The sequence below is a fragment of the Pseudorca crassidens genome, chromosome 5, assembly GCF_039906515.1.
Source record: "Pseudorca crassidens isolate mPseCra1 chromosome 5, mPseCra1.hap1, whole genome shotgun sequence".
NCBI lineage: Eukaryota > Metazoa > Chordata > Mammalia > Artiodactyla > Delphinidae > Pseudorca > Pseudorca crassidens.
This window is the reverse complement of record NC_090300.1, coordinates 129,340,939-129,359,653: the sequence shown is the minus strand read 5'-3', so window position 1 is coordinate 129,359,653 and position 18,715 is coordinate 129,340,939. Positions and strand designations below refer to the sequence as shown.

The 18,715-nt window shown below is 35.1% G+C and overlaps 1 non-coding gene across 1 annotated transcript; it reads left to right on the top strand.

The window, feature by feature from the left end:
- The first annotated feature begins 2,527 nt into the window (after positions 1-2,527).
- LOC137225667 (U1 spliceosomal RNA) lies at positions 2,528-2,691 on the top strand. Its single transcript, XR_010943974.1, has one exon. It is a non-coding gene; the product is annotated as a U1 spliceosomal RNA (small nuclear RNA).
- Positions 2,692-18,715: the final 16,024 nt, after the last annotated feature.

The window sequence follows — 18,715 nt, the reverse complement described above, 5'->3', positions numbered from 1 at the left end:
CAAGTTGCCATGCTGTACGAAGCCCACATAGCGATAGTGGAGAAACCACCTAGAGAAGAACTGAGCAGATGTTGAGAAAGGTTCCAGAAATATGGCCTAAATCAAAGCATTCCATCTACACTCCAGGCCTTCCAGCCACCCCATCTAATACACTAGGCACATGAGGGAAGTCATATTGAATGTTGTAGCCAAGCAGACACTTGGCTACAAGAGGTGAGCTGTCACCACTGGACCCACAGAATTGTAAGACATAATAAAATGGTGGTGTTCTAAGCTACTGAATTTTGGAGTAGCTTATTCTGAAGCAATTGACAACTGAAGAGTGAAACACCAACAATTGCAGCCTTATCCAAAGATTAAGCTTTTATACTCTACTTTTCTTGTGTGTGATATAAGTGAGGAACTTGAAAACCTTGGAAAACATTGACTGAAATCAATCCCCTTTCTCCAAAATGAAACTTTCAGTAAATAACTTATTAGCATCTACCAACATACACTGCAATCTAGTAAGAGAGATGAGAAAGAATTTGAATAACTTCTGTTTATCCTGCCCCAATGGTTGCCTGAAAGCTACGAGTTTTAATAAATTATCATGAACACCTGGGAGATGTAGAGCACTGAATAGTACTTGAATAATAAACTTGAGAGATGTAAAGTTATTTTTGCTTAACTTTGTTTCAGCAGGAAATAGTCATATTTACTAAGCCGAGAAGAATATATTTTTTAATAATTTAATAAGTAAATCATCAATCATTTAAAATATTATATTTATACAATCAATGTTATTTCCATTCTATTAACATTTCTTATGTGGAGACCACATTTGTTTCATTTCTATTATGTCACCAATGTAAAAACTACAGATACAACCACTGCTAACATGGTTGGATAAAACAGACTTCATCTGTTTTTTTTTTTTTTTCCTTGTAATAGTTTAGTCTTTATTTGCCCTTATATGCCATTCAAAATATTGCATTAGTTGGTTGCATATGAAGTATCAGACATGAATTACTTAGCCTTATAAACAACAGCACAAGAAATTTACATAAGCTAAACGCAATAAGTAACATTTTATGACACCTTTCATAAAGCGATATTAGAATTGTGTTTCATCAATACAACTAGGGAGAGGAGCTTCAAGATGGCAGAAGAGCAAGACGTGGAGATCACCTTCCTTCCCACAAATACACCAGAAATACATCTACATGTGGAAAAACTTCTACAGAACACATACTGAACACTGGCAGAAGACCTCAGACTTCCCTAAAGGCAAGAAACTCCCCCACATACCTGGGTAAGGCAAAAGAAAAAATAAAAAAAAGGAGACAAAGAATAGGGACGGGACCTGCACCTCTGGGAGGGAGCTGTGAAGGAGGAAAGGTTTCCACACACTAGAAGCCCCTTCGCGGGCGGAGACTGCTAGTGGCGGAGGGGGGAGCTTCGGGACCACGGAGGAGAGCGCAGCCAAAGGGCTGCGGAGGGCAAAGCAGATCGATTCCTGCACAGGGGATCGGTGCCGACCAGCACTCACCAGCCCGAGAGGCTTGTCTGCTCACCCGCTGGGGCGGGCGGGGGCTGGGAGCTGAGGCTCGGGCTTCGGAGGTCGGATCCCAGGGAGAGGACTGGGGTTGGCGGCGTGAACACAGTCTGAAGGGGGCTAGTGCGCCATGGCTAGCCGGGAAGGAGTCCGGGAAAAGTCTGGAACTGCCTAAGAGACAACAGACTTTTTCTTGCTTCTTTGTTTCCTGGTGCGCAAGGAGAGGGAATTCAGAGCGCTGCTTAAAGGAGCTCCAGAGACGGGCACGAGACGCGGCTATCAGCGCGGACCCCACAGATGGGCATGAGACGCAAAGGCTGCTGCTGCAGCGACCAAGAAGCCTGTGTGCGAGCACATGTCACTATCCACACACCCTGCTTCCGGGGAGCCTGTGCAGCCCGCCACAGCTAGGGTCCTGTGATCAAGAGACTTTCCCAGGAAACACACTGCGCACCTCAGTCTTTTGCAACGTCATGCTGGCCTCTGGGGCCGCAGGCTCACCCCGCATCCGTACCCCTCCCTCCCTCCGGCCTGAGTGAGCCAGAGCCCCCACATCAGCTGCGCCTTTAACCCCGTCCTGTCTGAGTGAAGAAAAGACGCCCTCAGGTGACGTACACGCCGAGGCGAGTACAAATCCAAAGCTGAACCCCGGGAGCTGTGCGAACAAGGAAGAGAAAGGGAAATCTCTCCCAGCAGCCTCAGGAGCAGAGGATTAAATCTCCACAATCAACCTGATGTACCTGCATCTGTGGAATACCTGAATAGACAACGAATCATCCCAAATTGAGGATGTGGACTTTGGGAGCAATGATATATGTTTTTTTTTTTTCCCCCTTTTTCTCTATTTGTGAGTATGTATGTGCATGCTTCTGTGTGTGATTTTGTCTGTATAGCTTTGCTTTAACCATTTGTCCTATGGTTCTGTCTGTCCGTTTTTTTTGTTTGTTTGTTTTTGTTTCAGTTTTTTTTTAATTAAAAAATTTTGTTTCTATACTTACCTGGCAGAGGAGATACCATGATCACAAAGGTGGTTTTCCGAGGGAGGGGCTTATCCATTGCACTCCAGATGTGCTGACCCCTGTGATTTCCCCAAATATGGGAAACTCGACTGCATAATTTGTGGTAGTGGGGGACTGCGTTCATGCTTTCCCCTGAAAAAAGAAAAAAAATTGTTTTCTTAATAAATATTATTTATGTTTTATTTTAGTAACTTTATTTTCTTTTATTTTACTTTATTTTATTTTATTCTATCTTCTTCTTTCTTTCTTTTTTTTTTTCTCCTTTTCATTCTGAGCTGTGTGGAGGACAGGCTGTTGGTGCTCCAGCCAGGCATCAGGGCTGTGCCACTGAGGTGGGAGAGCCAAATTCAGGACACTGGTCCACAAGAAACCTCCCAGCTTCACATAATATCAAATGGTGAAAATCTCCTAGAGATCTCCATCTCAACAGCAAGACCCAGCTCCACTCAACGACCAGCAAGCTACCGTGCAGGACACCGTATGCCAAACAACTATCAAGACAGGAACACAACCCCCTCCATTAGCACAAAGGCTGCCTAAAATCATAATAAGGCCACAGACACCCCAATACACACCACCAGACGTAGACCTGCCCACTATAAAGACAAGAAACAGCGTCATCCACCAGAACACAGGCACTAGTTCCCTCCACCAGGAAGCCTACACAACCCACTGAACAAACTTTAGCCACTGGGGACAGACACCAAAAACAATGGGAACTACGAACCTGCAGCCTGTGAAAAGGAGATCCCAAACACAGTAAGTTAAGCAAAATGAGAAGACAGGGAAACATACAGCAGATGAAGGAGCAAGGGAAAAACCCACCAGACCTAACAAATGAAGAGGAAATAAGCAGTCTACATGAAAAAGAATTCAGAATAATGATAGTAAAGATGAAATCTTGGGAATACAATGGAGAATATACAAGAAACGTTTAACAAGGACTTAGAAAAACTAAACAGCAAACAAACAGAGATGAACAACACAATAAATGAAATTAAAAATTCTCTAGAAGGGATCAATAACAGAATAACTGAGGCAGAAGAACGGATAAGTGACCTGGAGGATAAAATAGTAGAAATAACTACTGCCAAGCAGAATAAAGAAAAAAGAATGAAAATAATTGAGGACAGTCTCAGAGACTTCTGGGACAACATTAAATACACCAACATTAGAATTATAGGGGTCCCAGAAGAAGAAGAGAAAAAGAAAGGGACTGAGAAAATATTTGAAGAGTTTATAGTTGAAAATTTCCCTAACTTGGGAAAGGAAATAGTTAATCAAATCCAGGAAGCACAGAGAGTCCTATACAGGATAAATCCAAGGGGAAACATGCCAAGACACATATTAATCAAACTGTCAAAAATTAAATGCAAAGAACAAATATTAAACACAGTAAGGGAAAAACAAAAAGTAACACATAAGTGAATCCCCATAAGGTTAACGGCTGATCTTTCATCAAAAACTCTGCAAGCCAGAAGGGAGTGGCAGGACATATTTAAAGTGATGAAAGAGAAAAACCTACAACCAAGATTACTTTACCCAGCAAGGATCTCATTCAGATTTGACAGATAAATTAAAACATTTACAGACAAGCAAAAGCTAAGAGAATTCAGCACCACCAAACCAGCTTTACAACAAATGCTAAAGAAACTTCTCTAGGCAGGAAACACAAGAGAAGGAAAAGACCTACAATAATAAACCCAAAACAATTAAGAAAATGGTAATAGGAACATACATATCCATAATTACCTTAAATGTAAATGGATTAAATGCTCCAACCAAAAGACATAGACTGGCTGAATGGATACAAAAACAAGACCTGTATACATGCAGTGTAGAAGACCCCCACTTCAGACCTAAGGACACATACAGACTGAAAGTAAGGGGATGGAAAAAGATATTCCATGCAAATGGAAATCAAAAGAAAGCTGGAGTAGCAATTCTCATATCAGACAATATAGACTTTAAAACAGACTATTACGAGAGACAAAGAAGGACACTACATAAGGATCAAGGGATCAATCCAAGAAGAAGATATAACAATTGTAAATATTTATGCACCCAACAGAGAAGCACCTCAATACATAAGGCAAATGCTAACAGCCATAAAAGGGGAAATCGACAGCAACACAATCATAGTAGGGGACTTTAGCACCACACTTTTCACCAATGGACAGATCATCCAAAATGAAAATAATAAGGAAACACAAGCTTTAAATGATACATTAAACAAGATGGACTTAATTGATATTTATAGGACATTCCATCCAAAAACAACAGAATACACTTTCTTCTCAAGTGCTTATGGAACATTCTCCAGGATAGAGCATATCTTGGGTCACAAATCAAGCCTTGGTAAATTTAAGAAAGTTGAAATTGTATCAAGTATCTTTTCCAACCACAACACTGTTAGACTAGATATCAATTACAGGAAAAACTCTGTAAGAAATACAAACACATGGAGGCTAAACAACACATTACTTAATAACCAAGAGATCACTGAAGAAATCAAAGAGGAAATCAAAAAATACCTTGAAACAAATGACAATGAAAACATAATGACCAAAAACCTATGGGATGCAGCAAAAGCAGTTCTAAGAGGGAAGTTTATAGCTATACAAGCCTACTTAAGAAACCAGAAACATCTCAAAGAAACAACCTAACCTTTCTCCAGGATATTTTAGTTGGCACATCAATAACTGATAATTTGACAAAGAGTTAGTAGGTACATTTTGTAGCATCACCTTTTAGGTCATATATTTGCTATTAAAATCTTGAATCTATCTCTAGTTAGAAAAGTGTAATAGATAAAAATAATTTGTGGTTTTTAATTGTTCTTCACCTGCATTTGCCACCAACAGTGAAAATAGAAAAGGGATTGACTGTATTTCCTTTCCTACCACTTATTTACAATGTGCTAAATATCTAAGGCTATTAGATATAAACATAAGCAAATGCAGTTATTTGACTATTATGAGCATATAATCTCTAAGTGATACCAGATATTGATTAGCTGTATAATTATTTAAAGCAAAGGATCCTTTAGTATTAGAACAGTAGTGGCTAATACTTTCTAGAATGCTGTGTTCAACACTGTTCTAATGAATTAATATAATGAAACCTTCATTAGTTAAAACTAGGATACTTAGAATTATCCTATGAAGAGACTATTATTACACCCATTTTAAAGATGAAGAAATGGAAACAAGGGGTTTAAAATAACTTTTCCAAAATCAAATCAGTGAAAAGTAAGTGGTATAGACAGGGTTCAAACCAAAAGTTGCCATTGCACTATTTATAAGAAATTATGAAACGTCAAGAGGAGATAATCATAAATCAGGAATTTCAATACTAAATCTCCCATGATTATCTATATGACTTTGGTGAATTTAGATGGGTGTGTTTTGAGAATATTTTTGAAAAGTTTTTGGATTTCATAAATATTCTCAAAACACACCCATCTAAAGCCTCAAATTTCTACTCAATAGAGAATATTTGTCTACTCAAGATAGTTTTCTCAGTGGCCATTAGACATCATGTCTTCAAATATGTTATGGCTTTCATCCAAATAATAATAATTGTCACAATCATTGTGAATGAATAACAAGTAATAAAGAATGCAAATTCAGCATAATTCTTTGCCAGAGTGAACCCTTAATAAATCATAACTAATATTACCACTACTACATTTATCATTAATAGTCCCATCCCTAATACTATTATTGCTAGTATTCATAAAACTACAACTAAAATTAAACCCTGACATTTTAAAAGAGCAATTAATATTAAGATTTTGATAAAATATTGTATTGTGATTTAAAGATTAGTAGGGAACTTAAAATACCTAAAATTCTATAATCCTGAAAACAACATGGTTTATGCAAAGATACCAAAGAGGTGATGAGATAGCACCAAGAGGATGAGGTGAGTGTGTTACACTGTCTGGCTGTCATCCCCACAAATTTTCTCTCCACCTCATTTATTCAGCCAGTACTATTAACTTCTTTCATTTTATTTTACCCACTCCTACCCCCCAATGGTAAAATATCCCTCAGCCCAGGTGGAACATGAGGAAGTCTGGGAAATTAATTAGGTTATTCATTACATATCAAACTGCAAAAAAACAATTTGGCATTTTAAGAATTTCTTTATGCAACAAATTATATTGACTTCTAGAGAAGAATTAGAGAAAATAATCTTACCCAGGGTTATACATCAGGACTATATATTTTTTAATATCATAAAGCAAAGAATTGTGAATATTGCAGTAGCTATTAATGATTATTTATTACTAGTGTTATTTGTACATTTTACTTCTTTTTTAAAATAATAATGATGATAAGAAGAGTAAAAAAACAGTATTGGGATTTAGTACTTAGTTGAAATTTAATAATATTTCTGAAAAGAGCTTCAATATTAATCCACATATTGTTTAGTTAGCTTTTAAATTGTTTCATTATTTTATAGAGGCAAATCAACAAGAAAATGGAAGGGAAGCCCTTAGAGTGCTAGTGTTTTACAAGTAAAACTCAAGTCTCTCATTCTTCATTGTGTTCTAGTCCTGGGCACCATGATTGACACATAATTGGTGCCTACCACATGCAGGTTGAATCAATTCAGGAGCATTTTATTTGAAATCACATAATGTTTGTTACATGTATTTAATGTCTATTTAAGTGCAGTTGATCTTTGAACAACATACGTTTGAACTACACGGGTACACTTACACTTGTTTTTTGTTTTGTTTTGTTTTGTTTTAAATACTACAGCACTACATGATCTGCAGTTGGTTGAATCCACAGATGTGGAACTGTGGGTTGCGAGGGCCAACTATGGGACTTGAGCATCCTAAAATTTTGGTATCTGAGGAAGGTCTTGGAACCAGTCCCCAGGGAATAGAAAACGACAACTCTATTCGCAATTAAGTAAGTCACTTCAAATAAGTTAATTTGTGTTAATAATCAGTTTTCCTATAATTAATTCAAAATCAAATATTAAGGGAGATTTTCATTTTCCACAGACTCTTTAATGTAAGAGCTTTCTGATTTACTAGTTCATGAAATATTCACCATTAATAGCAAATTCAGAGACCATTCTAGAAGGTTAAACACTTCATTTGATTATTGGTAGCAGTCAGTACAGCAAGCATTAAGTTAAGCCTGGATTCAACATCATTACTTTTATTTCCACAACATTAAAGAGTCAATTATTGAAAATACCTTGAAAATAATGTTACTTGTGGATAAAAATTCCTCATTGAATAGGCAAAGGACTTTGAAAGAGAAACTCTAAAAGCCAGGTATGCAACTATAATTTAAATTTAATTGAAAGAATATGCTAGTGCAGTCCTAGATGATATAGAATGTCTTATTATGTTTGAACCAAATATGAAACCCAGCTGGGGAAGAAAGTGAATGGGGGAAGTTAAAGTGTGAATCACCTACAAGCAGGCCTGATGTTTTTTTAGACAACCTGTATCTTTTCCTAGATATCCCTTCTATCTGCTGACAGGTTTCTGTCTTGCTAAATCTGAGACGTAAACTGGGTTTCCTATTAACAGAGTTTTTCCAAGACATTATTCTATCATGAAATAGTAATGAATATGGTGTTTAGGAAATCTATTAGTAGGACATGCAAATAGAGTAGATATTTTCTTGTTTATATAGCTAATAATTTAGGAAAGAAACTGAAATTTGTATCCAAATTTCACCCTGTTATTTTCCTAATTCCCTACCTTGCTCTCTTACATTTGTAAAGAGCCAGTCAGTGAGTTGATTTGCAGTGTGATGGCATCGTAGTGTTCTCCTGTGTTTGAAGATGGCAGTCTTGCATCAAGTTTGAAGCACACTTTGATCTCATTAGCGATAGGATTTGTGTAGCCTTCTTGGAAATATTAATAAAAACTGCACAGATTGCTTAAAGTTAATTGGTGAAACACTTCAAAATGCTGTGCCGTCTCTATAGAATGACTAGATCAAACTTGGAAAGCCAAAATTGGAACTTTCAATTCACTCTAGTGGAGTCTAGCTGTATATGTATTCTGACTTCAGAATTCATTGCAAACTGATTTTTCAAATGTCTTAAAAATACTGTCCAACTTAGGTCCCTTTTTGTTACCTCTTTATGTATATTTTCACCAAAAGCCTTGCAAATGCTTTCAAAAACTCACAGAAGTGCCTGGATAAAAAATAACTTTATTTTCAGCTCAGTTACTCATTTTTATTGGGCACATTTCCACTTCCAACATATCTCTAAGCACTATCTACCTGAGGATTCAACTACTTCACCTCAGACAAAAAAACAAAAATACCCTTGATAAGAAACTAAAGCACACAAGAAAACTAATTCATTCAATCTAGCCAACAAATTTGCAACGAGAACCTGTCCTGTAATAGGCCCTGTATGTGAGCCAAGGATGCGGGAATGAACAGAGGAGAGAAATTACTTGCTCCTGCGGAGTTGTCTTGTTTTTTCAGTTCAATCATCTGAGTTGGAAGTGATCTCAATAGGGGCAGGTGTGAGAAACTGCTACTCATTAAAAAAAAAATCCATGGGGAAGATCCAATTTAAAAGATAAAATTGTTCATTTTCCCACTCTTCCTTTAATTTAAGTTCATATTACTTCTGTGAAATAATCCATTTTCATTAATTCAAAGAGTAACACAGAGATCATCTAATTAATATGAATTATTAATTGCATGTGATTTATATTTATATATGAATATATAATGTAAATATGTATGCTATGTAATATAAATATGCTTTTTACTATATATAATAAAATATATATTATGTACTATTTATATTTAATATTTATACAATATGTTTATAATATATTATGTAGTTATTATATATTTAATATATACTATTTACAATATAAATATATATGCATATTTATTTATATGTTTTATATTTAGACTCTGCTTTGCCTCAGGGGTCAAGCCAAGAAGACAATTAGACAAATGTTCTAAGATACAAATGCAACAATTTTTGAAATTTAGCTATTTCACAGATTCTTGAAACACAGGAAGTGAATACTTGTTCAAAACAAACATGTGGAACAAACTATCTACCATATTTAAAGTAGGATGGCTTGTAGATGACAACAAATAGGAAAAGATCAGCTTTGGGGCTAAACCTGCCAATTCAGATTCTTCTAGAGTTTGTAAAATGTATTTCCCTATAAGCATTGCCTGTTCTATCAAATACTCCAAAAATAGTGCTGTAATGATTAAAAATTAAAAAGCAGTCTACCAACTTCAGTGTATTTATTCAAAAGAATTAAAGTCAGGATCTCGAAGAGGTATCTGCACTCCCATGTTCATTGCAGCATTATTTACAATAGCCAAAACGTGAAAACAATCCAGATGTCCATCAACAGATAAATGGATTTTTAAAAGGTGGTTATACATACAGTGGAATATTATTCAGTCTTAAAATAAAAAGAAAAAAATCCTGTGCTACATGACAACATGGATGAACCTAGAGGATACTACCCTAAGTGATATAAGCCAGTCACAGAAGAACAAACACTGCTAAGTGGAAGGTGGAATGGTGGTTGCCAGGGCCTGGAGGAATGGGGGATATGAGGACATGTTGCTCAATGGGTAAAAAAAATCCTGTAATGCAGGATGAATAAGTTCTAGAGACCAGCTAAACAACATAGCGCCTGTAGTTAATAGTACTGTATTGTGCACTTACAAATTTAAGAGGATACATCTCATGCTGTACTCTTACCACTACATCAATCAAAGGGTCACAAGGAAACTTTTAGAGGTGTTAGCTCTGGCTATCACTTTGTAGTAATGGTTTTACTGGCATTTACTGGTTTATATGTCTAAACTCATCAAATGGTGAATACTAAATGTGCAGTTTTTAATATATCAATTATACCTCAATAAAGCTGTTCAAATTTTTAAAGGAAAAATAGGTAATCTTCACTAAGGTTTTAATAATGAATCACTTTACATATGTTTGTAATGAACAACAAAGCAATACATCCTGTGCTCATTTTAATAGAGAGCATGAATATCAATTTATTAAAAAAAAACAAAAATTCTGTTAGAAATGTCATGCTTATTTTAGCCTGAGACTAGGAATTCAACTCAATGTGAACAAATCTAGCTATAGATTTCCATGGCTGCTGTCAGCCAGCACAGCAGTGTTGTCTCTCCTTGACCCTGAGTAGCATAATCAATCACCCACTCAAATGGACAAGCTCAAAAATCAACAGATGCTCTATCCAAAAAGTCAAGATCACACTAGGATTCAGCCTGTTGTTCTTCTTTTTTCTGATGCTTAGGGGAATTAAAAAAAAAAAAAAAAAAAAAAGAAAAAGAAAACAAGAAAGGAAAGAAAATCTAAGTGAACAGTATCTAGAACCATTTATTCTCTGCAATTTACTAAATTTTGGAAACAGCTGCAGGCTTCTAACTTTGTTAGTGTTAACTGTATTTCACAGTTTCACTACTCATTTATTGTCTACTTGCCCCTTTGGAATTAACAAATTTTCTACTTCCTTTAAAAAAGCCCAATGTATTATTGATGGAGTACTCTCTCTCTAATGTGGTAAAAAATACCCCAGACACAAAGATATATTTAACAGTATATTTACTCTCATGGGGAAGACAATTATTTTGATTTTGTATTCATTGCATACATTTTCCAACTAAATCTAAAAGGCTGTATAGCTTTTCTACACAAGCAGTATCTAAAGTTCTTCTAAAGCTACGTGTGTTTCAATGTTGAAACTTTTTTGCAGAATATTCACATTTCAAAAGGCAAATGTGAGTTCTATCCTATTAGGTTTAAATACTGGTAGTTGTGGTGAAGTCCCACTACACACTAGTTACTGTGCTCTTGGGGTCAGGAATCTACAAAACTCTTCAATGCCACATGCAACTTGAATGATCTTAGGCAAGTCTTTAATTTGTCTAAGCTTCAGTTATATAACGTATAAAATGATTTTAAATTCTTGGTGTTAGCTCGCTAAAGTTGCTGCCAGTAAAGTCTAAGCAAAGTGCCATATAATTAATAAACATTAGCTAACATTCTTTATTCACTGCTATTATTATTCCACTTATTGTGGTGATAACTTGTTCTTTGGTTTGAAATAAAATTTAAATAAGATTGCTCCCTGGTGAATATGTAAATTTAACATTTTATTCTCCATTAAGGAAATAGCTAAGTAACTTCCTGCCTTCACATTTCTACAAATAAGTGGCAAAAGACGATATTGGAAGTTGGTGGTGTTCTTTTTGGTAACTGTAGATTTATGAGCAAAGATCTCTACTCTTTCTTTCTAGAAGCATCCCCTTCTGGTTCCCTCCATTCCTCCTCTCTATGTAGAGGTTGTCTAAGATCTTGGTCCTGACAGGCTTAGACACTTCTCATAGAGTCTCTGAAAGAAAATAAGATAAGCCTGTAAAAGCTGACCTAAGAAAAAAACATACACTGACCTTCTCTTGATGTAGTTTGCTTTATTTCCTGCACATAAAAAAAACTGAAAAGAGCATTTGTAACTCATTGTGAATTAAAATTTTCTAATAGTTTCTGTGACATTGTTCAGTTTTTATATAGCAATTACATCATAACGTGGCAATAAAATATTTAATGGTATATAATATGAAGAAAATATTTAATAAATGTTAAAAAGAGCAACATAAGACCTAATCTATTTAAGGGTAGTATAACAAAGGACTTTATAAAATAGTGAGGTTTCTGACACCACAATTACAAAACAAGATGTTTTGTTGTTGTTTCATGACTTAGTCAGAAATGACATTCAGATATCTGTCAGTGAATGAAAAGGATGAATGAAAGTAAAATTTTAATTGTGTTTTTTTAAATTCTAATTTTTATTTTATTGTGGTAGGAACACTTGAGATGAGATCTCTACCCTCTTAACAAAGTTTTAAGTGTACAAAGCAAGATCGTTAACTACAGGCCCAATGCTGTACAGCAGAGTTTCACATTTATCTTGCATTAAAGAAATTTACACCCACTGAGTAACACCCTCCCCTTCCCCTAATTCCTGCTCCTGGCAACCACAGTTCTGCTCTCTGCTTCTAAAAAATTGACTATTTTAGATACCTTATATCAGTGAAATCAAACAGGATCTGTCCTTCTGTGACTGGCTTATTTCACTTAGGATAATGTCTTCCAGGTTCATTCATGTTGTCATATTTCACAGGATTTTCTTCTTTATATAAGCCTTAAAAATATTTCATTGTATGTATATACCACATTTTCTTTTCTTTTTTTTTTTTAAAGAAGATGTTGGAGGTAGGAGTTTATTAATTAATTTATTTATTTTTGCTGTGTTGGGTCTTCGTTTCTGTGTGAGGGCTTTCTCTAGTTGTGGCAAGCGGGAGCCACTCTTCATGGTGGTGCACGGGTCTCTCACTATCGCGGCCTCTCTTGTTGCGGAGCACAGGCTCCAGACGCGCAGGCTCAGTAGTTGTGGCTCATGGGCCTAGTTGTTCCACGGCATGTGGGATCCTCCCAGACCAGGGCTCGAACCCGTGTCCCCTGCATTATCAGGCAGATTCTCAACCACTATGCCACCAGGGAAGCCCTATCACCTTTTCTTTATCCCTTCATCTGTCGATGGACATTTTAGTTGTTTCCATGGCTTGGTTATTGTGAACAGTGCAGAAATAACCACAGAAGTGCAGATATTTCTTCAAGATCTTGATTTCAATTCTTCTGGACAAATACCCAGAAGCTAGATTGCTGGATCATATAATAATTGTATTTCGAATTTACTGAGGAACTTCCATATTGTATTCTGTAGCAGCTGCACCATTTTGCATTCTGAACCAACAGTAAGCAAGGGTTCCAATTGCTCCACCTTGCCAGAAACTTGTTCTCTCTCTCTTTCTTTTTCTCTTTTTTTTTTATATATGGAGATTTTGTTAAAAACAAGAATTTCATATGAGACAGAGAGAGAGAGAAAGAAAGAAGGAAGGAAAGAAAAAGAAAGAAAGGAAGGAAGAAAGAAAGAAAGAGAAAGAAAGAAAAAAGAAAGAAAGAAAGAAAGAAAGAGAAAGAAAGAAAGAAAGAAAGAAAGAAAGAAAGAAAGAAAGAAAGAAAGAGAAAAAGGGGAAAAAAGGGAGAAAGAAATCCAAATTCAGTCTGTGGTGGTGTACCTGGGGTCACTAAGTTAGAGTTCTGTCACCAAGTGATGAAGGGGGGTGAAGTCGTGAGTGTCTTCTCCATCGCTACCACTTATTATTCTGTAAAAATAGCTTGAACATCTGAGTTTAACTGTAAAACAATAGCCTCCAAAATCCTAGTTGTTCAAGCAGACAAAAATGTTTTTAATTACACTTTATACCATTCCCCTTCAGACTTAATCAATATGCATTTTGACATAAATATGTTATTCTCCTTATATAAAGTAATATATTTTTATTAAATTAATATATTTTGTATACAACATTATACATGACATTACGATGTCACTTGTGTATCACAAACCAGTGACAGAGCAATGAATGTTTCTGCTGAACACAACTCTGTAAAAGATAAAAACACAAAAATCTTTCTGTATCAAGGCAACTTAGCACTGCTGAGGCAAAGAAAATTGGAGGAGGTAAATGAAAAGAAAAAGCAAATCCCATGGACCTGTGAGCTAATATTTTTATGTATATTTTCCTTCAGGGCCTTGGCTGATTCTAGACTCAGGACAAGCATCTGAGGATCAGGTCAGTGACGGAATAGTAAGAAACTACTAGTGAGATACCCAAACTCTGTCGGATTTCGTCAAGACATCTGCTGAATTCTGAACCTGCACAAGCCAGAAGGCTAATTATCCAAGCAATTAGGAGTTTTGGGCAACTCTATGCTACTGAGAAGATAAAGATTAAGATTTTGGAACGGCCAAGAGGAGAGGCCATGGTGAACACTTAAAACTCTGGTTGAGCATCCCTGCAGGACAGTGCCCTCAGAGCATAATGGTGGAACTGCAAACCAGCTGCTCTTCTGCCCCATTGCTAATTGGTTTTAAGTAATTAGGTCCCCCTCTATCAGTTTACTAAAGGAAAGTGTAAGTCTTCTGTGATAGTTCTCAATTGCTTCATAACAAATTACCACGCATTTACTGTTTTGAAACATTATCACAGTTCTGTTCTGTAGATCAGAAGTCTGAAATGGCATGGTTGGGCTCTCTGCTTGTGTCAAAAGCCTGAAGGCATAGTGTCAGCCTGCCTGAGTTCTTTTCTGGAGGCTCATTCTTATTGGCAGAATTTAGTTCTTGCATTTTTAAGACCGAGATGCCAGTTTTCCAGTTTTCTTACTGGCTGACCACCAGGGTCCACTCTCAGCTGCGAGAGGCCAGGTTCATGGTACTTGTCCCACTTCGTTCAAGTCAACAATGGTATATTTAGTCCTTCTTATGCTTTGAAACTCTGACTTTCTTATCTGCAACCAGCCTGGTAAATTCTGTTTTTAAAGGGTTCATGTGATTATGTCAGACTTACCTAGAGAATCTCCCTGTCTTAAGGTCAATTATGCCATCTAACAAAATCTAATGAATTGAAGTAAAATCCATTATATCTATTGTTCCAAGGATTATGCAAGGCATGTATGTACACCAGGAACATGAATCTTGGAGACATCTTAGAATTCTGCCTAACACAGGCCACATTCTGGCCTGCAATGATACTTGTCCCTCCCAAATGCAAAATACTTTTACCACAAAACCCCTTCCTATTACAACAATAGTTCAAAGTCCTAAATCTTTTCATCTCAACGGTCTGAAATTTCATCATCTAAATCACTTAAATCAGAGTACATCAGACTTCAGGGTGGAATCCATTGTGTGTAACTCTTGGGACACAAGTCTTCTCCATCTATGTATCTATGAAACTAAACAGACAACTTATCTGTCCCTTGGCATCTTCTCTCTGAAGAGAAATCTCATGCAAAATTTTTCTATGCTTTTTGTACAGGGTTGCAACATTTCATCAAAAATAATCTGTTATGATAAGAAAAAGGATCATATGATCAAAAACCAGTCCTCAGATGATCAAATATGAGTTATCTGGCAAGAACTTTGAAATATTTATAATATATGTTATGTATAATGCATAATCATATATATGCCAAATGAGAGAAAATGGTTAAAATAAACAAAATATGGGAAATTTTCATCAGAGAATTGAAATATACTTGACAAATCAAATGAAATAATAGTAATGTAATGAATAAAATATTGGGAATTCAGATCTCAATAGATGAGTTTAACAATGAGCTAAAGTCATCACAACAGAGAATTTTTCGATTGGAAATAGCAATTGAAAATATTCAGATAGAATCACAAAGATCTGTGTATTTGAACAGTTTCTGCTTAGTGACTATTAGGAATGGTTCTGCACATGCTTTTTTGGAACTATGTGCACATCTCTGTTGACTACAGAGACGTTAGTGGAATTTCTTGTTCAGGCTTAGAAAATATTGCCAACAGTTTTGCAAAGTGGTTGTACAAGTTGACACGCTCATTAGGAAGGTATGGAAGCTCCATTTACTCCATATCCTCTCCCTCACTTGGCATTGTCAGGCTCTCCCCAGTCAGACACATGCCAAGATTTTCTTTCTCTCTCTCTCTTTCTTCCTTCCCTTCTTTCTCTCTTTCTTTCTTTCTTTCTTTCTTTCTTTCTTTCTTTCTTTCTTTCTTTCTTTCTTTCTTTCTTTCTTTCTTTCTTTCTTTCTTTCTTTCTTTCTTTCTTTCTTTCTTTCTTTCTTTCTTTCTTTCATTTTGACAGTGGTATGGCCTTGTACTTTTATCCCATTGTGAATTTAATTAGAATTTCTTTGATGAGTCATGACCTTACCTTTCACATAATTATGAAAATGTTCATTTCTTATAACTTTTTAAGAAATAGAATCCCTTTATCACATTGAGAAAGTTCTTTTCTCTTCGTATTTTACCTGTCTTTAAGCAACAGTGCTGTTAACTGTTAGTTTTTTCATCATAAAAATGATTTTCTCCTTTATTATGTGAATGCAGTGAACAACATTGACTTTTGAATGTCAAACCACCCTTACTTTCATGATATATTTTCTTAACTCCACATATATGTGTATTTGAAATATTATGTACATTATATATGTATATGATATCATATGTATACATGTATATCGTATTTATATATGATGTAGGCACACACATATGTATGGGTTAGATTTGCTAATATTTTTAGGATTTTCATACCTAATTGAAGTTAAACACATTATTGAGATTTACGGAGGAAATTGTCAGAAGAACTACAGCCAGAAAGGGTTAAAATATCTTCTGGGCATGGCAGGATTGAAATGAGGGGAAGCTGCTAGTTTCCATGACAAGTACTTATAAAGTCCTTTATAAAATAAATGTTAACACCTATTAGAAACATTTTTGAATAAGCTTTAATCAAATCACATATTTAAACTTTTGTCTGGATTCAAATGCACAGTTAGGTAATATCTTCTTGATTAACTAAGAGTCTTCTTGATTCTTAAACTGAAATTAAGAATGATCAGAGTTATAAGCTGCTTGGTTTTTACTGTGTAAAAGCCAATTATATAGTGCATTTTCTATTAAAATTTCTAATAAAATTAATACATTTTAAACCCAATGTTTTTGCTACAGAAAGAAAAAGAGTGTTTCCAAGAACAATAGATCTTCATGACTCTATGCTGTATTGGAAAGTATACTGGATTAATATTCTATGTCCCAAATCTGGTACTTATTATCTGTAAGTTGTTTTGGAAGTAACAACATTCCAGATCCTCAGTCCACCTAAAAAATAAAACAGTAATGCTTTGCCTACTTATCTTTATAGTACAGTTGACAATAAGTTAAACACAGCATCTGGCATATAATATAGATTCAATAATTACTTATATTTGAAAACAATCAGTGAACGAAGAGATGATGTAAATGAAAGTAACCAGGTTAACAGTAAAATGTTATAAAAGGTTAAGATATTTCTAATGTCAGCTATGAAGTAACAAAAGTTATTTACATATTAGTAAATGATCAGCCATATTTTTTTTTCTCAATGAATGGGATAAAAAGGTAAATATATATAAATCCAACCTTAAATATTTTGAGACTAGAGCTAAAATGTATTCACATATAAAATTCAACCAACAAATATTTCTTTAAAATTTTGGTTACAGTGTTTCTAACTTTAAAAAAGAAAATCAAATCTGTTGTTTATTTATAAATGAGCTTTCATGCATAGATAAAAACAAATTCAATATTAAAATACTTGGGGAGAAAAAAATAGCATAAGTTAAGCTATGTATTTTCTAAATACTTCCATATACCTATAACTGAAATTTATTCTTATAACAGTCCCATGATATAAAGTCAGTGAATTATGTTTTAAATTTTATAATGGGTCAGGTAAGAAAATAAATGAAGTTATCTCACTAATTGGTACTGAGATCAGCTAGGCTGACTACTTCCTAAAGTGTGAAGGTGTAACAAAAATAATAATAATAATTGACACTTTAGAGTGTTTTAGAGCTCCCAGTCTTTTTCAAGTGTGTTATTCCATTTATATAAATATAATGACTAGTTAATCTGCTGTGTTTTTTACCAGAGAAATCATTTAACCACCAATTCTATATTGTGTAAAGGAAAAATTGGGTCAAAATAAACTCAGTGGGAAGTGGGTACTATTAGTCTAAATAAGTCCCCCATTAATGGATATGATTCTTATAAACTCTCACACACTGAGTAGTATCAATACATTATACCTTTCAAATTATTAAAGGAAACATGTTTAAAAAGTGTGTTACACTGTCATAAGCTCTCGTGCTTAGAAACAAAGACAACATCTTGCATGAATGCCAGGCAAGACTCAGATAATCTAAGAAATTTTGATTTGAAAATAATCATATAGCCTAGGGGGAAAAATATTGAATGGGAGGAGGGAGTTGGGGAACTTCACCAGTCTCAGTTACAATAAACTCCCAGAATCAATTAAATTAACTTCTGTGACTTGTGATCTATTGACTTCTCTTGGAACAAATGTCATTAATTTCAAGTCATTTCTTTCAGGCTTGGAAATATAAACATTTTCTGTGTTGTTTTATGAAGGGCAGAGTATGTCTTTCCTATTTGGCAGAATTTTTTAAAATTTTCACAAAATAGCAAATTGTC